We start from the raw sequence: 24602 nt of genomic DNA, 5'->3' as shown, positions 1-24602 counted from the left end.
CTTTTTCCCCAGTAATTAAAACAACACTCCTTTGATTTAGGGTCACGAGGTTACAGGAAAACATTTGCTTAAACATTTGCTACTTCTAACATTTCCCAGAGCCCTGGGAAGCTTAACTAACCTTGATTTTATAACTCTTCATTGTCTTGCCTCGAACTACAAAGCGATACATGTGTCTTTCTTGTTATCTAAGTGTGAGACAGCTTCAGAGACAGTTTAAAGAACAGCAGTGCCCCCTGGACTCTTCCTGATGAATTTCTACTAAACAGATGGCCCTAATAAATTCTATTATCACAGTCCCTCCTTTTGGCCCAGGGGCAATGCTTGTCTTAAATATTAATTACATTTTCGCTCATAGTGCATAATCTGCTAAACTCTTCATCTGGAGATTCGTTCTGTGGCACTGCAAGTGTTGTAGAGACCAGTATATTAGGAATGCTTTTCTTGCATAACATAACAATGCATTGAACAGATACACATAAAATTAGAAGGAACACTATAATAGTTATAATAATAATCAACATTTTTTGGCCCCAAAGTCCTAGCATCCTGCCTAAGCCAAAAACATCCCAGGAGGGGTTTTCTGTATCAGTATAGTGAGAAAGGTGTGTCAGTAGATTATCTATAGCTTGCATGCGATTTCTAATACTACCATCGTTATTAATATAAGAACAACAAGAAGAATTGATAAATTGGCAAACCCCTCCCTTATCAGCAAGTAACATATCTAATGCCATTCGATTATCTAAAACTACTTCCTTAAGAGATTTAATTTCTTGTTGCATTAGTCCCATAATCTTCATTGTCTCATTCATAGTGACTTCCACAGTGGCAGAAAGATTTTTTAAAGCACTTTCAAGTTCAAAAACACCCAAACCAGGGAAAACAGTCCGCATGATACGATGGAAGGGATCACTGTCCAGCTGAAAATCAAACAACAACCTTTGTCTCCTCTTAGGAGCAAACCAATTTTGATGATGTTTGTTGAGGGAAAACAACGGCACGATGTATCCAAAAGAAAACTGGGCAGTAGTATTAAAGGAAATAGTCTTTACTGCCCCCCATGGTGCAAAGAACCATAGTCCTGAGGTACTATAAACTGATAGTCTGCTGTCATTCACTTTAACCTCAGGAGTGGTGAAGTAGATTTTTGATATGTTTCCCCCGGTCACCACAGGGATGCCCCAGCACAGAGCAGCCCTGTGCTTTAATATAAGCCATGGCAAGTAGAAACATGGGGGAGGGGGTGTACTCATCACGAGTATAATCCCCAGCACATCTGAGGTTGCGCCCATAACCAGTAGGACAGGTTCCTTGAATCTTTTTTTCAGCTTCCATAGGGCACAGCTGGCATATCGCATGGACCGACTGGCTGCTCTTGCTGCGGTCACAACGAGGTAGAGTCCTGTTGAAACATGGAGGATACCTGGGGCATTTATGCTTATAGTCCCTGCAGTATGAAGGATGCGCCCCGGGGAGAGCCACCATTTTATTGTGAACTTTATACAGGTGAACAGTCATATTTAGCTCATGATCGAAACATTCATATACAAAGCTCCACCGTTCAGACAGATGATATTTCACCACACAATAGTAACCCTTCTTGTAGGTGATAGACATTGTATCAGTGCAGTTTGCCCAGGGTGTGGCACCCTCTGGTTGAAAGCACCACCCTGCCCGTTTGGTGTGCAGGGGTAGGGCATACGGGTTTGAGTGAGAGAGAGAGACAGCTGTAGGTGCAATGTACCTCTTCAGATGCTCCAGAATGCAATGTACCACTTCAGATGCTCCAGAATGCGGCAGCTAGAATCCTGACAAACTCCAGAAGAAGAGAGCACATCACTCCTATTTTAAAAAATCTACACTGGCTACCAATACACTTCAGAATTCTACACAAGTCCATTACCATCATCCACAAAAACCATCTATTCCCAAGCCCCTCTCAACCTCCAAATCCCCCTCAAACTACACACATCATCCAGATCCATCAGAGAAGCCTACAGAGGTTCCCTGCTCATCCCCCCTACCAAATCCACACACCATCTACAACTCAGAAACCGGGCCTTCTCCACGGCGGGCCCCTCTCTCTGGAACACATTACCACCTGATCTCAGACTAGAGCCATGCTTATTAACATTCAGAAAAGCGCCAGGAGTCGAGGAGCCCTTGGGAGCGTGAGACCGAGAGAGCAGTTCCAGCCCCGGAGGAGACTACACTGAGTCCAGATCTGAGGCCAGCCCTGACGCAAAGATCAGGGTTCCAGTTTCAGCCCGGAGCACTGAGCGAGGGAACCTCTTCCGGGTTGGATGGAGAGTCACCATCTTTTACCGCAGCCGTTCAAGCTTTACCAGCTACAGCGGCAACATCGGTCGAGACGCCTAGTGCGGGGATATCTAGAGCTGGCCAGGAAGAAGGGGCAACAGGGGTAAGTCACGAGAACAACGTCCTGCAGTTACAAGCGGCTACCCCTGAGATTAAGCCCCTAATGATTCCTGAGCGCCCTGAGGTCGTCACTATGGCTGCACTTTGGGACCTGATGGTGGGGGTAGCTACCACTGTAAATAATTTGGCTATCAAGGTAGAGAGTTTGGCGTCTCAAAACGCCTTTACTTCTCTAGATTTTCAAAGGAAAGTTGATCTGCTATCAACCAAAGTGGATTCATTGGAGGTGAAGGAACATGAAAATTTGAAATTTAAAGTTGCTGTGATAAAAGATAAAGAATTTCTCGCTAGAAGAGTGGAAGCCCTTGAAAATACTTCTAGATATTTAAATGTCAGAATTCTAAATTTTCCCCGTGTCCTAGGTGAAACTCCATATGTTTCCTTGAAACGATATTTCCAAGAGGTTCTTGGCTTTGAAGAATCTAATTTTCCTGTTATAAATAAGTGTTATTTCCTTAAAGCTGTTTCCACAAACAGAATCAATTTACAAGATAACTTGACTGAAATACTAGAAAGTTCATCACTAGAAGTGTTAGATAGAGGCACTTTATTAGTATCATGTATATCTTCAGGGGATGTTCAATCTATAATGAAAAATTATTTTAGAAAGTTTCCGACTTTATTCTTTGCTGAAAATGTAAAAATGTTTCCTGACCTTTCTTCTATAACACAAGAGAAGCGCAGGGCCTTTTTAACCCTGCGCCAAGAAACAATTTCATTAGGATATTCCTTTAAGCTAAAATTTCCTTGCAAATGTGTAATAAAGAAAGGTTCAGAAGTAAATATTTTTTTGACAGTTGAACAGTTGAAAACTTTCCTGCAATCCAAAACTCCCATTACTTCATCTCCCATAAATGCGCAAAAATAAGATAATTGAATGAAGACGTGCAGTTGATTATCTATTAATGTTTAATTATCTATAAGTATCTATCTAAGTTTATGGATCTGGTTAATACACTATATTGATTTATGGATTAATAAAGTAAGGTAATTTTTTACTTTATTTCTCTTTGGAAATTGTATGGAAAAAACTTTTCTTTTCCCTTCTTTATGATGTTTTTCTGTATTTGCAAAAATTTGGTTTTTTGTAATGTTTAAAAATGATAAAATAAAGAATTAAAAAAAAAAATTCAGAAAAAGGCTTAAGACTTGGCTATTTAAACAAGCCTTTCCCGTGTCTAATATCCATTAACAGACCACTGCTGCACAATGTAAATACTGCTCTTTGTAAATAAGTTACTTCTGTATAAATTCTTTATTGTCTCCTTGCTCTACCAGTTCAAGCAACCCTGTTATATTGTAACTTTATTGCTTCTTATGCACTTGTTGTATGTACGAAGTTACTGCACCCCCTTGTTATCTGTAAACCGGCATGATATGATTGTATCATGAATGCCAGTATAAAAAAGCTCTAAATAAATAAATAAATAAATGTAAGTATCTCGATTAAGGATGGAGGATTCATTAAAAGGTACAGGAACAAATCCAGAACCATCTGGCTGAAGATGGTAACATAACAAACAGTCTGAAAGATTCAAAGATTTCTGCAGTGTCTTAGTATAAGCCAAATAAGTCTGTACATGGGGCCACAGATAAGGCCATGTCTCTGCGGAGTGCAAATGAACCAGAAGCCAAAACAGGATCATCTCTGTTTGATAGCCTTACCTAGACTGGGGGGCTCCCCGTAGTACTGTAGGCTCTTTTGCAGTGAGAAAGATGTACCCAAGTAGGGTGTCCCTCCAATTTTACTGCAGAATGCGAGGTCAAAAGTACCTGATAAGGTCCCCTCCACCGGGGAGCCAAGGAGTTCTTTCGCCGAAAAATCTTCAAAAAAAACAAAGTCCCCTGGTTTCACGCTCTCAGTAGGCACATGGTCCACTGGAGCAAAAGAGGCTCGTACTTTTGGGCAGAGGCTTGAGGTCTGTAAGGGGTGTGAAACCTTAGAGAGATTCCTAATGCATTACTTAATGATACAAAGATGTTATTCACAAAGTGTGTCCCCTGAACACTATCAATTGATTCTGGGATTCCATATCTTGAAATAAACTCTTTCAGTAAAATCTTAGCTACAGAGATTGCGTCTGCCTTTATTACTGGAAAAGCTTCCTCTTATCCTGAGAAGCTGCAAAACATTGTTAGTACATACTTGTAAGTTTGGCATTGGGGTAATTTAATAAAGTCAATCTGGATCTGTAAGAAGGGACCCAGGGGGCGCTTTTAGGTGTGCAGGAGTGATAATCAAGCCCTTGGAGGCCTTGTAGAAATTACATTGCATACAAGCTTTCACACTTATTTTTTCTCATATCTATCTGTTACTCTTGGCCCTTATTAGTAACTTTTTGGTTCTATTTACCTTCCACCTTTGCCACTGATGTAGAGAGCAGTGCTGGAGCTGCATCTAAGTGAAGTATCTAGCTTAACTGGTTAGGGGTAGTAACTGCCGCAATAAGCAAGCTACTCCCACGCTTGTTTACCCAGCCTGTGCAATTCAGTCCTTGTTGGTTGTTGTCTGAATATAAATCCTCTTTTCTTCAATCCCCTACTGTTGAAGCAGTGGGTTGCGCTGGATATGTATTCCAAGTGAAGTATCAGGCTTAATTGATTTGGGGTAGTAACCGCCGTAACAAGCAATCTACACCCATGCTTATTTGTTTACCCAGACTATGTAATTCAGTCCTTGTTGGTTGTCTGAATATAAATCCTCTTTTCTTCATCCCCCCTGCCATTGAAGCAGAGAGCTATGCTGGATATGCATTTGTTGCGTCCATCACTGCTCGACACCCTCACTCCGTCCTCTTTACCTCTGTGACGACTCCCTCCAGTTCTGATGGACGGTTAGCTGCCGCGGCATCTTCTTACAGTCTCTCTCCGGCGTCCCCGAACCAGCACGACGCTGCGGATCCGCCATGTTGCCTGATGATGTAGGGCGCGCGCGCTCCGATAGATGTACCAGCAAGGGCGCGAACCTCGGGGGCATTCCCCTGGGGCGACGTCATCCGCTTCCAATATAAAAGGTCTCAGTATTCGCTAATGAATTGAGTTAGCAAGGGGATTACTGGAGATTGCTTCGGCTTTTCTCCCAAGCTACTCTGCCTCTTCAGACTTACCAGGGGTACCCGCTCCTCAGGAGCCTCGCTCTCTTTTCTTTATTTCAGATTGCAGATAGGAACCGGTACTCACTCCTCGAGGGCCCATGTTCCTGAACATTCTGAAGATTCTCTACTGCCTGGAAGCTATCGCAGATATAGACATTTGTGAGTTACCATCGCTCTCTCAGAGCTTTCCCTGGAACCAGGACTCGCTCCTCGAGGGCCTAACCCTTTCCAGCTACTGAGCTTCCTTAAGACCTTATGTGAGTTTTGTCATCCAGTTCTGGCTATGAACACAGCATACCCTGTCTACTATCTATCTATAGATTCTCTACAGCTCAGCAACCCTGGGATCGCTGTTCCAGTACCTGAGGGACTTCAGCCCTGCCGGGCATATCAGCTCATTACTGCCACCTCTGGTGGTTCTACTATCCCGTCTAATAAAAGAACTATCTGTGTCTGTCTCCATACCCAAGCCTAGCCGGTGGTCCCTCTCAAGATATCCTCCTGGGCTCGCAGTCATCTGCCATCGGCCCATGGTATTCCTCTACAGCTGAGTGCCCTCTCCAAGCACTCCGCTGGTAACAGATTGCTATTCCTTCCCCATCAGGAGTCTTCAGCAACAGATTCATAACAGATTGCCAACTCCGCAGTCTATACCTTAATAGATTGTAAACTACTCCCTCTACAGGAGCTGAGCATATCAGATTGCTAACTCCTCCCTTCTTGAGGAGTAGAGCATAACAGATTGCTAACTCCTCCTTCTACAGGAGCTGATTCGTAACAGATTGCAAACTCCAGTGGATCCGGCTTTAAATTGGAGAAGCAGTACTCCTGGGAATCCAGCTTAAGGTATGGGATGTCAGTAACTCCACAGACCCGGCACATCTCTCCGCCTTGCAGGCTATACCGGGCCTGGCTCAACGCATCCCAGAACAGCAAGAAACCTTGGACAAACTTACTGCAGCATTCCATCAGCTCCACACACAGAAGATACAAGGCACAGCTTCCACCCAAGAAAGTCAGTTACAGGCGGTAACTTTAAAGACTGCTGTTCCACTGGCTGCTCCTATTCGCTTCTCCGGAGAACTCCAGAATACGCGGGGCTTTTTGAACCAGTGCAGCATGCATTTCACCTTACAGCCTTCATTGTTTCCCACAGGCCTCTCTAAGACCACCTACATCCTGTCATACTTGGATGGGAGAGCCTTGTCGTGGGCATCTACCTTGAGGGGACGCAAGGACCCTATTTTGCAGGACATAGAAGGATTTATGGACTTGTTTAAATCCGTTTTTGATGACCCTGCTCGTATGTCTGTTGCCGGGTTTGCTTTAGTGGACTTGAAGCAAGGCAACAGATCATTGGCTGAATCTACCATAGAATTCAAGACTCTTGCAGCAGAACTTCGCTGGGACCCCAGATGTCTCAAGACTCTCTTCTGCAGAGGCCTGGATACCCGCTTGAAAGATGAGCTGGCCGCTCGCCAGACACCTGACTCGCTGGAAGAATTGATAGCCTTAGCTACTCGGATTGATTGTTGGCTCCGAGACAAGGTGAAAGAACTACGGCCTAAGGTGTTAACTGGGTTGAAACAGGCCAGTACCCCTGCACCTTGGATAGGTCCAGCAATTCCTGCTGTTGATAAAGATGAACCGATGCAACTTGGTCATGGTCACTTGACCTCAAAGGAGAAAAGATTTCGGAAGAAACGCGATCTGTGCATGTACTGTGGTCAGCCCAACCATGATGTCTCTGCATGCCCCCATTTTGTCCGGGAAACGGATGGACTCAAGTCCGGCGGGAAGACTGTTCTTGGGCCTTACCACATCCTCTCCTCCGCTCTCTCTCCCAGTCTCCCTGACCTATGGACCAGTCACGGTTCAGACTCCTGCCCTGGTGAACTCAGGGGCAGGAGACAACTTCATTACTAGACGTTTAGTGGAATACTTGAGGATCCCTCTCATCAAATTAAAAGATCCACTACTGTTGTCTTCCATTCACGGGGAGCCCTTGCCGGGCGACATGACTTGCAAGACCGTATCAGTTAAGCTTCACACCGGAGCACTCCATATGGAAATAATCTCCTTCTTTGTACTAGAAAAGGCCATGCACCCTATTGTCCTGGAGTTACCCTGGCTGCAAGTGCACCAACCCCAATTTGACTGGGCATCCCTAGATCTCTCACAATGGGGCCCAGAATGTCATGGGAAATGCCTCAAGGAGGTCTCGTCTATCATTTGCATGCCTACGACTCCAGCGATGCCAGGACTGCCGCTTGAATACCATCCTTCGGGGATGTATTCTCCAAAGAAGCGGCTGATATTCTTCATCCACATAGGTCTTATGACTGTGCCATAAGACTGAAGCCCAATTCGGAGCCACTGAAAGGACAGGTGTACCCTCTCTCAGCTCTGGAGAATAAAGCAATGTCTGAATACATTGAAGAAAATCTCCAGAAAAGGTTTATTCGACCATCAAAGTCGCCAGCCGGTGCAGGCTTTTTCTTCGTGGGGAAGAAGGACGGTACCCTACGTCCATGTATTGATTACCGAGGTCTAAATGAAATAACGATCAAAGACTGTTATCCCTTGCCGTTAATCTCAGAGCTATTTGACCGGCTGCAAGGGGCCAATATATTTTCAAAACTTCATCTGAAGGGGGCCTTTAATACGCAAGACAGCCACTTCGAGTATCTTGTAATGCCGTTCGGGTTGTGCAATGCGCCCGCCATATTCCAAAATATGATGAATGACATCTTGCGGGACCTATTGTACAAAAATATTTGGTCTACCTGGATGACATATTAATCTTCTCCCAGGATTTGGTCACTCACATTGCTGATGTCAAGCAAGTACTCCACCGTCTCCGCGACCACCGGTTGTACGCCAAACTCTCCAAGTGCGAATTTCACAAAGACTCTGTGCCTTTTCTAGGCTACATCGTGTCTAAGGAGGGTTTTCAAATGGACCCTCATAAACTTGAAAGTATGTAGAATTGTCTCAACCCACCAGCCTGAAGGCCTTGAGGAGATTCCTGGGGTTCACCAATTTATTTATTTATTAAAAAGTTTTTATATACCGTATTTGTTATTTACCATCATAACGGTTTACAGTAGGGCACATATATCAAGGAAAATATAGATCAAAAATTACATAGATGGTGCCATTATTATTCGGTAACAATACAACATTAAGAATAATATGGTTTATGATGAGGAATTTACATTGTATGTTTATTGCAATTCAACCAGTTGGTTTGACTATCATTATAAGAGGGGGAAACTAATTTCCAGTAGTAATTGGAAATTGTGCGCTAGGCGCTCTAAGTCCGCTTATCCTTATTTATTTGCTTGCGTCGTGCTCATTCTTGAAGGCTTGTTTGAAAAGCCAGGTTTTGAGGTGTGTTTTGAAAAGTTTGTGATTTCTCTGAAGTCTAAGGTCAAGGGGCATGGAATTCCATAATATGGGCCCGGCAAGGGGCAGTGCACGTTCCCTAACTTGGGTAAGTCTTGCTGTTTTCACAGATGGGATGGTTAAGAGTATTTTGTTTGCTGATCTTAAATTTCTGTGTGGGACATGTACTCGAAACGCTATGTTTAGCCAATCTGCTTTTTCATCATGGATTAGTTTGTGTATTGTGCAAAGTGCCTTGAACTGTATTCTTTGTTCTATGGGTAACCAGTGTAGTGTGGCAAGTGTATCTGTGATGTGATCTTTTTTACTTTTTTCCAGTGAGAATTCTAGCTTTGACTGTACCCTTGACTGCGATGACCCGAAAGGGTGCCAACGCTTCAAGATGGTCAAAGGAGGCCATTTCCGCGTTCGAGAAATTGAAGACTGCCTTCTCCACTGAACCGTGTTTGCGGCATCCAGACCCCAACAGACCCTTTATTGTCGAAGTAGATGCTTCAGATGTGGGGGTAGGGGCTGTGTTGAGCCAAGCGGGAGACTCAAAGACCTTACAACCCTGTTCATTCTTCTCACGAAGATTTTCTCCAGCCGAGAAGAACTATGGAATCAGTGACAAGGAGCTCCTAGCTATAAAGCTTGCATTTGAGAAGTGGCGGCCATGGCTCGAAGGCGCTCAACATCAAATAACCGTCTTCACGGATCACAAAAACCTTGAGTATCTCCGCCTTGCACAACGTTTGAATTACAGATAGGCCAGGTGGTCTTTATTCTTCAACCATTTTGATTTTGTGCTTAAGTACCGACCGGGAGATCGAAACACCAGAGCAGACGTGTTGTCATGCTCATTTCATTCAGAAGATGTGCCTGATGAACCTCAGCACATAATAGATCCGAAGAAGATATCCTTAGCAACCAACCAGTCCATTTCTGCTGGTGATGCTACCATCTCTCATCCAGCATCATCTACTGGACAGTTATCTTTAGAAGAGGATTTTGGACATTCTTCAACATCACCACTTCCACTGAATTCCTCAGTGATGTCCACAGCAGCTCTACCCATTGCTGCTGCTATCATCAATAACACTCTGAAAGATTCTTCCAAATCTCAAGATCCATCTGTCACCATTGCAGAAGACGAATTAGAAATCAAGATCAAAGAGATTCTGGATGTTCGCAACAGAGTCAAGACTTTTGAATACTTTCTGATTTGGGAAGGCTTCGGCCCCGATTTGATCACTTGGGAGCCTCAGACCAATATCTTGGATAAAGAGATGCTTCATCAGTTTCACCTCGCGCATCCTTTGAAACCCAAGCCTGGAACCCCGAAGAGGAGATCGCCCTTTGAAGGGGGCTACTGTTGCGTCCGTCGCTGCTCAACGCTCTCACTCCGACCTCTTTACCTCTGTGGCGACTCCCTCCAGGTCTGATGGATGGTTACCTGCCATGGCGTCTTCTTGTCGTCTCCCTCCGGCATCCCCAGACCGGCACGACACTGCGGATCCACCATGTTGCCTGATGACATACGGCGCGCGCGCTCCGATTGATATACCAGTAAGGGCGCGAACCTCGGGGGCATTCACCTGGGATGACGTCATCCGCTTCCAATATAAAAGATCTCAATATTCGCTAAAGAATTGAGTTAGCAAGGGGATTACTGGGGATTGCTTTGGCTTTTCTCTGCCTCCTCGGACTTACCAGGGGTACCCGCTCCTCGGGGGCCTCGCTCTCTTTTCTTTATTTCAGATTGCAGATAGGAACCGGTACTCGCTCCTCAAGGGCCCATGTTCCTGAACACTCTGAAGATTCTCTACTGCCTGGAAGCTATCGCAGATATAGACATTTGTGAGTTACCATCGCTCTCTCAGAGCTTTCCCTGGAACCAGGTACTCGCTCCTAGAGGGCCTAACCCTTTCCAGCTACTGAGCTTTCTTAAAACCTTATGTGAGTTTTGTCATCCAGTTCTGGCTATGAACACAGCATACCCTGTCTACTCACTATCTATAGATTCTCTACAGCTCAGCAACCCTGGGATCGCTATTCCAGTACCTGAGGGACTTCAGCCCTGCCGGGCATATCAGCTCACTACTGCCATCTCTAGTGGTTCTACTATCCTGTCTAATAAAAGAACTATCTGTGTCTGTCTCCATACCCAAGCCTAGCTGGTGGTCCCTCTCAGGATATCCTCCTGGGGACGCAGTCATCTGCCATCGGCCCAAGGATCCACCTATCTACATTCCTCTACAGCTGAGTGCCCTCTCCAAGCACTCCGCTGTTAACAGATTGCTACTCCTTCCCCATCAGGAGTCTTCAGCAACAGATTCATAACAGATTGACAACTCCGCAGTCTATACCTTACCAGATTGTTAACTACTCCCTCTACAGGAGCTGAGCATATCATATTGCTAACTCCTCCCTTCTTGAGGAGTAGAGCATAACAGATTGCTAACTCCTCCCTCTACAGGAGCCGATTCGTAACAGCAATGAACGTGAAGTATCAGGCTTATTTGGTTTGGGGTAGTAACCGCCGCAACAAGCAAGCTACTCCCCCGCTTTTTTGTGAATACAAATCCTCTTTTCCACGTTTCCTCTTGCTGTTGAAGCATAGAGCAATGTTGGAGTCGCATTAACTGTGTGTATGTTTATTGAATAAGGGTATTAATCTCCAGGTAGTAGCTGTCATTCCTGCAAGCCACCCCCATGCCTCTTCTCTTCATTCACATCCTCTAGACTTTATGGATCCATAGTGTTTATCCCATGCCCTTTGAAATCCTTCACAGTTTTGGTCTTCACCACTTCCACTGGAAGGGCGTTCCAGGCATCCACCACCCACTCCATAAAGAAATACTTCCTGACAGTGGTTTTGAGTCTTCCTCCCTGGAGCTTCAAATCATGACCCCTGGTTCTGCTGATTTTTTTCCAATGGAAAAAGTTTGTTGCTGTCTTCTGATCATTAAAACCTTTCAAGTATCTGAAAGTCTGTATTATATCACCTCTGCTCCTCCTTTCCTCCAGGGTGTACATATTTAGATTCTTCAATCTCGCCTCATAAGTCATTCAATGAAGACCATCCACCTTTTTGGTCGCCCTTCTCTGGACTGCCTCCATCCTGTCTCTGTCCCTTTGGAGATACGGTCTCCAGAACTGAGCACAGTACTCCAAGTGAGGCCTCATCAAGGACCTGTACCAGGGAATAATCACTTTCCTTTTCTTTCTCGATATTCCTCTCTCTATGCAGCCCAGCATTCTTCTGGCTTTAGCTATCGCCTTGTCACATTGTTTCGCCGACTTCAGATTGTTAGACACTATCACCCCAAGGCCTCTCTCCTGCTCCGTGCACATCAGCCCTTCACCCCCCATCGAATATAGTTCTTTCTGATTTCCACACCCCATATGCATGACTCTGCACTTCTTGGCATTGAATCTCAATTGCCATATCTTCAACCACTCTTCCAGCTTCCTTAAATACCGTCTCATTCTCTCCACTCCTTCCAGCGTATCCACTCTGTTGCAGATCTTAGTGTCATCTGCAAAAAAATAAACCTTACCTTCTATCCCATCCGCAATGTCGCTCACAGATATTGAACAGGATCGGTCCCAACACCGATCCCTGTGGCACTCCGCTCAACACCACTCTCTCTTCAGAGTAAGTTCCATTTACCATCATATATTGTCTTCTGTCCGACAACCAGTTTGCAATCCAGGCCACCACCTTGGCACTCACACCTAAGTTCCTCATTTTATTCACCAGCCTCCTGTGCGGGACCATATCAAAAGCTTTGCTGAAATCCAAGTAGATGACATTGAGCGCTCTTCCTTGATCCAATTCTCTAGTCACCCAGTCCAAAATGTCAATCAGATTTGTCTGACAGGATCTTCCCCTGGTGAATCCATGCTGCCTCTGGTCCAGAAATTCTTCCGACTGTATATAGTTCATTATTCTTTTTTTCAGCAGCAACTCCATTACCGGTGAGGCTAACCGGTCTTTACTTACCAGCCTCCTCTCTGCTCCCACTCTTGTAAAGCGGGACCACCACCTCTCTTCTCCAATCACTCGGCACACTCCCGTTTCTAAGGATCTATCAAACAGGTCACACAGCAGACCTGCCAGCACATCTCTGAGTTCCCTCAGTATCCTGGGATGAACCTCATCAGGCCCCATGGCTTTGTCCACTTTCAGTTTCCCAGCTCTTACCATATATTCTCTACTGTAAATGGAGTTACATCTACTCCACTCCCCTCCAGTTTCTTGTTAACTAGCGATGGTCCTTCTCAAGGGTCCTCTTTAGTGAACACCAAACTGAAGTATTCGTTTAATATTTCTGTCATTTCTTCGTCTCTCTCCACACATTGATCCTTTTCACCTTTCAATTTCCACTTTGAACTTTTCTCCTTTCTCTGATGTATGTGAAAAATGTTTTGTCACCCCTCTTTACCTCTTTGGCAATCCTTTCTTCTGCTTGACTTTTTGCCGTCTTGATTACTTTCATTGTCTCCCTCAGTTCTACCAGATATTCTTCTTTGTGCTCCTCCCTTTGGGATCCTTTATATTTCTTGAAAGCTGTTCTTTTAGCCTTTATTTTGTCAGCCACTTCCTTTGAGAACCAGATAGGTTTCATTTTTCTTTTGCTTTTCTTTAGTTTTCTAACATATAGATTAGATGCCTTGGTAATTGCTCCTTTTAATTTGGTCCACTCTTGTTCCACATTTCTCTTGTTCTCCCAGCCTTCTAGTTCTTCCTCCAGGTACTTCCCCATTTCATCAAAGTTTAAGTTTTTGAACTGCAAAACTCGGGTCTTCGTGCTTCTTCTCCGTATCCTTTTTGTGATATGAAACCATACCGTTTGATGATCACTGGTGCAGAGGTAGGCACCCACCTGGATGTCAGAGACATTATCTCCATTAGTGAGCACTAAACTGAGTATAGCTTAGAGCAGTATTTAAATCCTGAGGTCTTCTGAGACACGGTAGCAGTTAAAAGTACTTTTGTGGAATCACTAATGTGAAAATCTAGTTGAGGAGATCGAATCCTTTGAGAAAGAAGGTCAGCCATCCAAGCAAATCGTGGACAAATTAAGGACATTCTAGAACATGAAATTGTGCAGGAACTCCCATGCATGCCTAGTGGAGCTAAAATCTCTACTAGCTTGGAAAGACATCACCCAGTGAGCATGGCTAAGTCAACCTGCTTATCAATGGAAAATGATCCTAATTTGGGGGCTAATTTCAAGATTGGCTACATAAGTGCAAACTATGTACTTTTTACCTGCAGACTTTGCATTCATTTTCAGGGTGAAAATACACATGCACTTTGACTTGAGATTTATCCTAGGAAAACTACCCACACACATTTACATATACTAATTTGTGTGGGTAGTTTTCTGGAGAAAAAAATATATACATACTTTTGAAAATTAAAAAGTATGTACATAGTTTCAACCCTGGTCCCAGGAATGTCATTTGTCACTTCAGGTAAGTTTGAGTGCATAAAGGCCCTTCACATGCGAGTGTATTCTCATTTCCACAGGTAAAAGTACTGCTTTACCAGTGAAAACAGCTTTGAAAATGAACCTCTCTATGGACACAATGCTGGGTTTTAACATTATTATAATCTTATCTCTAATAAACCACATTCAATACATCAGAAACGCCGAGAGGAGGCTATCCGCAGTGAAATTGGATTTGAAGCCCAAGCCCCTGACGAGTTCCTTATACGAAACACATGCTGTGTCGGGCACTGTGGTGTACGCAGTCCAAGTTTGGAGCTGCGGCACAGAACTGGGCGTTTTTGGAGTTGCAACGTGGTTCAACACTATGATAAGTATTTTTTCATCTGTGGATATATAAATTTTTTGAAGAATACTTTTGAGAACATTTAAATTGTGGACTCGTTGAATAAGAGAAACATTTTGAAATATAAAAAGATAAAGAAAAAATAGAAAAAAAGAAAGGAAAAAAAAAATTAGGGTCCACCGTGATATAACCCGATGATTATTTAATATCTATATGGTGAGCCATTCACCTTTTGGAGCGGGTTAAATAACCCATGAAATCAATACGTTGTACATATTGAATGTCGTCTCCCGTATGAGGGTTATTGTCACAATTTAAAATATATTCTGTCGCCTTCGCATTCTATTGAATGTGGTTTATTAGAGATAAGATTGTTATATTATTACCACAATTTGTTTCCAGTTGTTAGATATCCCGGGTTTTAACATTAGGCATTATCACACAGGAAAAAGACCGTGAATCCATTATGGACAATGCATTGAACTCCTCAGTTCAATGTGCAGCAGCAATCAAAAAAACAAAGTTAGGAATTATTCGAAAAGGAATAGAAAACCTACGAATATCATGACGACTCTGTATGGATTCAGCTTGTGCAATTTTGATCACTCGTTTCAAACAAACTATGGCTGAACTAGAAAGATGCAGAGAAGGGCAACAAAGGGTACAGAATGGCTCACCTATGAAGAAGATATAACTGAGATATAGATGAAGAAGATATAACTGAGAGGAAATATGATAAGAAGTTTATAAAATCATGAGTGTTGTAGAGCAAGTTAATAAGGAATGGATATTTATCCATTCAAATAATAGTTGGCCGAGAAGACATGCAAATTTTTTTTTTTTTTTAATTTTATTTTTATTCCACTTTATATTATTTCCAGAAGATAATCACAGATAAGTACACACAAATCAAAACAGAAAGCAATAAGAAAATATGAGTTATACATAAAACTTATCTATGAATCCTGAGACTGGTACTGAAAGAAATAACGGAACCTGTCTAAAAGAAAACAAACAGGAAGCAGCTTCAGCTGAAAATTAACATTTTAAAGAATCTGTGTTTGAACTACTATATTTCTAATTCTCTCCTACTCCTAAGGTTTGATGAATTTAGGACTCGAGGTATGTTCGCAGCTGATCCGGATGATTAAATACATATCTCGTGTTTTGATAAATCAAAACACATTTACAAGGAAAACGTAAAACATATTTCGCTCCCTTTTGGATTACTTTCTCTCTCATGGTCAGAAATTCTTTTCTCCTCAACTGTGTGCTTAAAGATACATCCGGAAAAATCCTAATTGGAGATCCATGAAATTGAGAATTTTGATTTTTAAAATATAATCTCAATATTAAATCCCTCTGAGAAATATCAGCACATTGTATTATTAAAGTAGCCCGAGTTTTTATTTCCATATCTGATGACTTTTCTAACAGTTCAGACAAGTTTGTATCTTCACTTAAATTTCCTTGTTCTGGACATTCTGTGCCCCCTACCATACGAGATATATAATAAACTCTAGAAATTACAGGAAGCGTATTATCAGAATACTTCAGTATTTTTAGAAGATAACTCTTAAATAATTCTCTAGGGGACAACAGATGTGTCCTAGGAAAATTGAGAATTCTCAGATTTGCCCTTCTCATTTGATTTTCCATCTGCTCAATTTTATTTAGTTGAAATTTTTCTGACTTTATTAAGTTCACCTGAACTTTTTCAATCTCTTCAATTTTATGTTCTAAATCTATCATTGAATTTTCTACCTTCTCTGTTCTAACCTGGAGTTCTTTATTGTTATCTAAACTTAATTGAACTGTTTTGGTCAAATCAATTATGGATTTTTGAATTGCGAAAATCATACTACCAATTTCTTCCATTGTAAATTTTTTGGGCTCAAAAACTATAGGACCAGCTGACAATTCCCCTTGTCCACTTTCCATCTTTTTAACCCTAGGAACCAATACGGTACTATCCCCCTGATTAGGACTTAAAGACAGCGGGGACTCACGAGTCCGCAGTGGAACCTCTGTTCCCACTGCCTCCCCCTTACCCCCCGCTGGTAAAAAGTCCAAACTCTGGGTGGTATCCTCAAGTGTTGTTACACCTCCTCCTCTTCCCGTTGGCTGTTCAGGTGTTGAGGGAGCTCCAGGGCTCAAAGATATTTCATTAGTCAGGGAATTGAGTTCCTGCTCCTGAACTTCAATTCCAGCGACTTCAGCACCTGGCGTTAAAGTAGTTCGACCAAAAATATCCTGAATTCGAGGCTGGTTGCTATCAATCACAGGTGTTGAAGTAATTGTTATTCTCCCCTTCCTCTTAGTATGTGGCATCACTATGAGGAAGGGGCATCAAAGGCTTGGCTCAGTAAATTAAAACCTAAGACTTCAGTTAGGGTTTTGGTTACACAGTTTTATTTAGACAGGGTCCGATGGCTGCTGACCATAAATATAAGCCATTAATTCTTTTTACCTTCAGGACTCGAATCTTCCATTTATCTCCAGCTGTCCCAGCGAAATCCAGCGAAGCCGGCTAAGCCGGGCGCCCCTTAGGCGCGGCTTTGGCGACGCGCCGACGGCGATGCGCCGTACAGACGCCGATTTTATGGGCGTCTGTTAGGACTCCTCCTCCTAGTGACGTCAGACCCGGAAGGGATCGCGGCAGGCCGTAGCAAGAAGAAAAGTTCCTGCTTCTCCACAGAAAAAATCCTCGGTAAGCGAGCCCCAAGCAGCAATTAGCATCAGAATAGACAGTCAGCAGCAAATACCTCCAGCCAGACGCCGTTTTTATGGGCGTCTGTTAGGACTCCTCCTCCTAGTGACGTCAGACCCGGAAGGGATCGCGGCAGGCCGTAGCAAGAAGAAAAGTTCCTGCTTCTCCACAGAAAAAATCCTCGGTAAGCGAGCCCCAAGCAGCAATTAGCATCAGAATAGGCAGTCAGCAGCAAATACCTCCAGCCAGACGCCGGTTTTATGGGCGTCTGTTAGGACTCCTCCTCCTAGTGACGTCAGACCCGGAAGGGATCGCGGCAGGCCGTAGCAAGAAGAAAAGTTCCTGCTTCTCCACAGAAAAAATCCTCGGTAAGCGAGCCCCAAGCAGCAATTAGCATCAGAATAGGCAGTCAGCAGCAAATACCTCCAGCCAGACGCCGGTTTTATGGGCGTCTGTTAGGACTCCTCCTCCTAGTGACGTCAGACCCGGAAGGGATCGCGGCAGGCCGTAGCAAGAAGAAAAGTTCCTTCTTCTCCACAGAAAAAATCCTCGGTAAGCGAGCCCCAAGCAGCAATTAGCATCAGAATAGGCAGTCAGCAGCAAATACCTCCAGCCAGACGCCGGTTTTATGGGCGTCTGTTAGGACTCCTCCTCCTAGTGATGTCAGACCCGGAAGGGATCGCGGCAGGCCGTAGCAAGAAGAAAAGTTCCTGCTTCTCCACAGAAAAAATCCTCGGTAAGCGAGCCCCAAGCAGCAATTAGCATCAGAATAGGCAGTCAGCAGCAAATACCTCCAGCCAGACGCCGGTTTTATGGGCGTCTGTTAGGACTCCTCCTCCTAGTGACGTCAGACCCGGAAGGGATCGCGGCAGGCCGTAGCAAGAAGAAAAGTTCCTGCTTCTCCACAGAAAAAATCCTCGGTAAGCGAGCCCCAAGCAGCAATTAGCATCAGAATAGGCAGTCAGCCGACATGCAAATTTTTTTAAATGGATTTTTATATTTACAATTTCCAAGAATCCACTTGAAAAGGAAAACACACATAGACATGGGTAAATCAAATAAGAAAAATCTAAATAAATGAAATTTAATATGTCTTATTCCAAATCATATTCCTCAAACAATAGGAATCTAGACACTATTCCAGGCAATAATACATTTCAAAATAAATACAAAAAGAAATAACCTAAAAATTTTTTTAAGTAATATAAAAATTCAGATAAATAGGAGAAGCAAGATAGTAAATCTTGCCTGTCTATCGAAATTGAAGACATTTCTTCAGCAGGGATCTTATCACTAATGAAATGAGAAAGCTGAGATGGTTGAAAAAAAATATACAATGCATCTCTATACTTTATATAACATTTACAAGGATATTTCAAGAGGAAGAGAGCCCCCAGTTATAACACTCATCATAAGAAACTGCTTACTTTTTTTCTTGGTTGCCTAAAAGAACAATTTAAGAATCCACTCTCTATCCATTCCCAGCAGAAACATTCAGATTGCTAGATTCCATTGGTAGTAAAATCTGTACATTTTGACCATCATCACTCTCTTTTTTGACCCTCATTGCTTCCATTTTTACAATCCAATATACCGCTGAGCAATTAGCACCATCCAAACCCCACATTAAAAAATGCATCACTAGAATTAAACGGTACACACAATCCCTCACACTCCAAAAGCAATCCGTGAGAAGAACAGAAGCCAGATGGTGACATAATCCATCATCAGAGAATTTAAAATCCTACTGCGATTTACTTAATAAAGACAGAATAGCTATCAACCCAGCTAAAAAATATTTTTCTCAAAATATCTTAAAAATGTCATGCAAAGCCCACAAGAGCTTTCTCATATTGTCCATAATTTAATCAAATCTCCATCATCCTTCAACATACCACAATTTTCAGACTCTCCAGCAAATTCATGCAAAATTTTTGCCTCATTTCTCTCAGACAAGATAACCAATATTTGCGCTACTTTTCTAACATATATACCACCCTACAAACAATAATAAACCTATTTTCTGGACCGAATTTGAACCAGTCCTACAAGCGAGGTACTACAAAACATTAATATGCTTAACTCATCACCTCCATTAAACCCTTATTCAATAACACTATTAAAACTTTGGACCAACCATTCTCAGTCTTCAGGTACATGCCTCCACATCTCAAACAAGTAATCGTCTACCTCCACCCCAGCAAAATGTCCCCAATTTCAATGATCCAGCTAACTTTTTCCCAATATCCCCACTTTCCTTTCTTACAAAAGTAATGGAATCATGTGTCTTATTTCAGCGAACAGAGTTTCTTGACAAAAATTCAGTCATTGATCAATTTGGTTTCCACCATTATCACAACACAGAAATCTTCCTTTCAGCCATCACTGATTTAACACATTACAAAAAAATCATTTCTGAAACTAAAATGCTACAACACATTAAAACATATCTAGATCAGAATGATTTACACAAGAACATAAAATATGTCGCACTGGGTCAGACCAAGGGTCCATCAAGCCAAGTATCCCGTGTCCAACAGCAGCCAAGTCACAAGTAACCAAACAAATGAACAGATCCCAAACTACTAAGTCTTACTGATTAATAGCAGATTATGGACTTCTGTTGAAGGAACTTATCCAAACCTTTTTTAAACCCAGTTACACTAACTGTCGTAACCACATCCTCTGGCAATGAATTCCAGAGCTTAATTGTTTTTTGAGAGAAAAATAATTTTTTCCGATTTGTTTTAAACGAGCTACATGCCAACTTCATGGATTGCCCCCATTCAAGTCATTTCGTGATTTTGTTGATCTTTATCACATCCCACCTCAGCCATCTCTTCTCCAAGCTGAACAGCCTTAACCTCTATAGCCATTCCTCTTAGGGGGGCCATTCCATCCCCTTTATCATTTGGTCGCCCTTCCCTGTACTTTCCCCAGTGCAACTATATCTTTCTTGAGATACGGCGACCAGAACGGTACACAATATTCAAGGTGCAGTCTCACCATGCTTCTCACCATGGAGCGATACTTAGGCATTATGACATCCACCATTTTATTCGTCATTCCCTTCCTAATAATTCCTAACATTCTGTTTGCTGTTTTGACCATCACAGCACACTGAGCTGACGATTTCAATTTATTATCCACTATGACGCCTAAATCTCTTTCCCGGGTGGTAATTCCTAATGTGGAACCTAATATTGTGTAACCACAGCAAGGGTCAGTTTTCCCCTTGTACTTGTCCACATTAAAATTTCATCTGCCATTTGGACGCCCAATCTTCCATGTTCACCACAACAACAGTTACTTAATACCCCTTCACCATGACATGCCAGTAGTCAATGGGTATATGGTCACTCAAAACTGACATCAGCCAATCAGTGTTCACATCTGGTCTAAGCCCCACCCGCTCTCCACCCACTCCCATACAAGTGAATGGGTATAGCCCTGCCCAATCCCTGCCACCCCTGACTATGCCCCTATCTCTGGCCCTGACCCCACCCATGCTCCTCCCACCCAATAGAAGTGAATGGAGTGGCCCCCCACACCCTGCCCCAATCCAAGCCCCCTATGATGTCACTGATATGACATCAGCGGAAGCATAACCCTCACCACACCCCCAAAATACGACCCCTAGAACGTCATCAGAAAAGGTCCTATCACTTTTTAATGACAACAGAATTAATGTACTCTGGCTGTTTTTGATGATCTCACTGGAAGTACAACACAAACCCAACCCACACCCAAAAATGCACCCCACCCTAGAACATCATCAGAAATGTCCCCTGTCACTTTATATTGATGAAAGAGCCGGAAACAGGTTTTTTCTAGCCCCTCTGTTCTCTGACTTTCGCACTGTACTCCAGTCTATAATTTTCTCCAAAATCGACTATTGCAATGCCCTCCTCCTCGGCCTTCCCTCCAACCACACTAAACCTTTGCAACTTTTGCAAAACGCCGCAGCACGAGTTCTCACTAACTCTAGAAATAGAGACCACATTACACCAACCCTCATCGAGCTCCACTGGCTACCCATCCAATCACGCATCCTGTTCAAAACACTATCCCTCATCCACAAGAGCATTACTAATGATAACCTCCACTGGCTCTGTCCCCCTTTCCAGCCTCGCTCCTCCACAAGACCCACACGTCCTGCCCTTCAAGGAGCTCTCCACACTCCCTCCATTAAACCCTACAAACTGGTCTCCACCATGAAGAGGGCCCTCTCCCTCGCTGGCCCGACCCTTTGGAACTCCCTTCCAACAGATCTGCGCACTGAAACATCTACCCCTAAATTTAAAAAGAAACTAAAAACTTGGCTTTTTCTCCAGGCCTATCCATCCGTCAACCCCTCCACATGATCGTTAGCTGAAATGTCTTGTAATTTTGCTCTCTAATTACTTCTGGTTACCTTCTGTTAATAAGTTATTCTGTATTATAATATTTGTTTCTTGTTTTCGCTGTTAACTATTGTTACCGTTCCATGTAAAGGCCTTTGCCTATCTGTTCTAAGTTAACTGTAAACCGATACGATGTGCAAACGGTTGTCGGTATATAAAAAACTCCAAATAAATAAATAACTAATAAATAAATAAATAAAATAAAAGTTTGTAGCTGTGACGAGGCAGGAAGCTTTCTCTCACTCTGCACACATTGACAGGGAGAATCTCCCCCTTCCCTCCTTCTCTTACTGTAGATACTCATGCCCAACGACCCCTTTCATTGCAGAATGAAATTTGAGCAGCTCATTTGTGGTACACTAAAAGGATAATTAATAGCTTGTTGGCTGTTGAAGGATGGGGGACTGCAAAAGTGAATAAAACAAGGATTTTGTTTTCTTTTAAAAAAACAGACCTCTGTGTTTACAGCCATACAAAACAACTATGCACAAGCAGCTCTTAAATTAAATTTAATATGAACCAGGCGCTGTAGGAAGTTTTAGTGGAATAAATTCTCTTTTTCAGGCTGCTAAAACATGTAATGAGACAGTGGCCAGAAAACAAGTGACTGAATGACTTACAGATCAAGATGTTTATTCGTTACACAGACCTGCTAGGATACATTTTAAAAGAAACAAAACCATAGTGTCTGACGTGGATGCGCAATGACAAGCTGATCTGGTCGACCTGACCACTTTGTCCGGTTATAACAGCGGCTACAAATACAATTTGACGGTGATAAATGTTTTGCCAAAATATGCATGGGTTGTGAGCCTAAAAACAAAAACAGGTCGTGAAGTGGCCAAGGCATTTGAAATTATATTTAAAGGCAGCCGTGTTCCCAATAAAATACAAACAGACAGGGGTAAAGAGTTTTTAAATAGCTCTGTGAAGAATTTGTTAAAATACAGAGGTGTTCATCATTTTGTGACCAGCAACGATGTTAAGGCAGCAGTTGTGGAGAGATTTAACAGGGCTTTAAAATCCAAAATGTGGCAATACTTTACATCACACAACACTTTTTGATATGAAGATATGCTTCAGGCTTTTGTGAATAGTTATAACCACAGCTTTCACAGAACAATACAGGCTTCCCCATCAATGTAACAGCCTCAAACTCTCTGCGGTTCTGGAAAGCAATCTATGGCAATAACAACAAACATGAACCTGCTAAGCCATTTTTTAAAAAAAGGGATCATGTTAGACTGACAAAAACTGAAGGGAAATTTGAAAAAGTTTATGAACAAACATGGACAGATAAGATATTTATAATAACTGACGTCTTAAACAAAGGGTAGAAAAGAGTGTACAAGATACAAGATTATGGTGAGAAAGCTGTTCAAGGTTCTTTTTATCCTGAAGAATTACAGAAAGTCACCCCTCAACAGGATAGAATATACTGCAACGATAAGGTTCTAAAGGTAAAAGGGAGAGGTAAGAACAAGCAGTACTTTGTGAAGGCCTGAAAAATTAAACAGTTGGATAAAAGCATCAGAGATTCAAGACATTTGACTTGAAAAGGCCTTGTATCATAAAAAAGAAAAAGGAATGAAGAGGGATTTTACATAATGCTGCCTAGTAACGCCTCTGTATTTTACCAAATTCTTCACAGAGCTATTTAAAAACTCTTTACCTGTTAGGGTTCATGGGCCCTTGGCCCGAGGTGAGGGTTGGTACCACCTGTGGGGAGGAGCCCCACAGGTCCCCACCGTCGGGAGGCGAGGTCAGCTGTGGTAGGAGATTCAGTAGTGTAGAGCAATGGAGCGTCCTGCGTCACAGCCACGTGATCGTAGGTGCAGGAAAAGGAGTACTGTGGGGGATCCCGAGGAGCGGGGTGAGAGACACAATTCTGGGAGAACCCACAGTATACTCGCTGAACTGGAGAGGCACGTAGCAAAGCAGGAACCTCCGAAAGAGTGAAGCGCTGGACAGGAGGAGTGGAGAGCTCGACTCAGAAACTTCTGGTGGTCCACAGCGAAGAGAGGCCTGAGAGGCAGGGCTGCGCAGCAAGAGAGGCTCTAGAGTGGTGACGAAAGCAACCCCGGGGAGTGGGGCTGCGCACGATGGAATCTATGGCAGAGAAATGACAGCACTACCCCGAGGAGCGGGGGTGCTGAGTAGTCACTGGAACAGAACTGAAGTGCTACCCCGCGGAGTGGGGAAGCGTAGACACAGTCTCTGTGTAGATCGTAGGCGCTACCCAAGGAGCGGGGAGGCGCAGGTACAGTCTCTGTAGTAGAACGTAAGCACTGCCCCGAGGAGCAAGGAAGCGCAGGTCCAGACTCCAAGCAGAAGGTGGCTCCAAGGAGCAACCCTGGGGAGCAGGGAGGCCTGTAGGCAGGAGCCCTGGGAGATGCAGGGCTAGCCCAAGGAGCGAGGGAAGCCAGGAGACAGAGTCTCACTTAAGAGCGCAGCAGGGCCCCCGAGGAGCGGGTACCCGAGCAGAGTCCAGAGGCAGGTAGAACCGATACAGGAACCACGGGTCCGAGCTGCAAGGAGCAGGTACCAGTAACGAAGGAACTCATTGCCAAGTCAGCTAGCAAGGGGCGAAGGCGGTGCTTAAGAATCCCGGCATGGTGACGTCATCAGCTGGGGACGCCCCTGAGGTTCCCGCCCTTGGGTCTTCAAAGGAGAGGCTGGTGGCACGCGCGCTGAGGAAGGCCCAGAGCCAGCTTGGGTGGTGGCAGCGTCCCGGGCGCCATGAGAAGTCCTGGGAAC

The 24602-nt window shown here is 43.5% G+C and overlaps 1 protein-coding gene across 1 annotated transcript in view; it reads right to left on the bottom strand.

Annotated features, from left to right (window-relative positions):
• The window catches only part of WDR60 (WD repeat domain 60), a 373459-nt gene that overhangs the window by 275786 nt on the left and 73071 nt on the right, over nt 1-24602 (bottom strand). The window lies entirely within an intron of this gene.

Source organism: Rhinatrema bivittatum, chromosome 2, assembly GCF_901001135.1.
Source record: "Rhinatrema bivittatum chromosome 2, aRhiBiv1.1, whole genome shotgun sequence".
Taxonomy (NCBI): Eukaryota; Metazoa; Chordata; class Amphibia; order Gymnophiona; family Rhinatrematidae; genus Rhinatrema; species Rhinatrema bivittatum.
The sequence above is the reverse complement of the archived record's forward strand: the minus strand, read 5'-3'. Positions and strand labels throughout refer to the sequence as shown.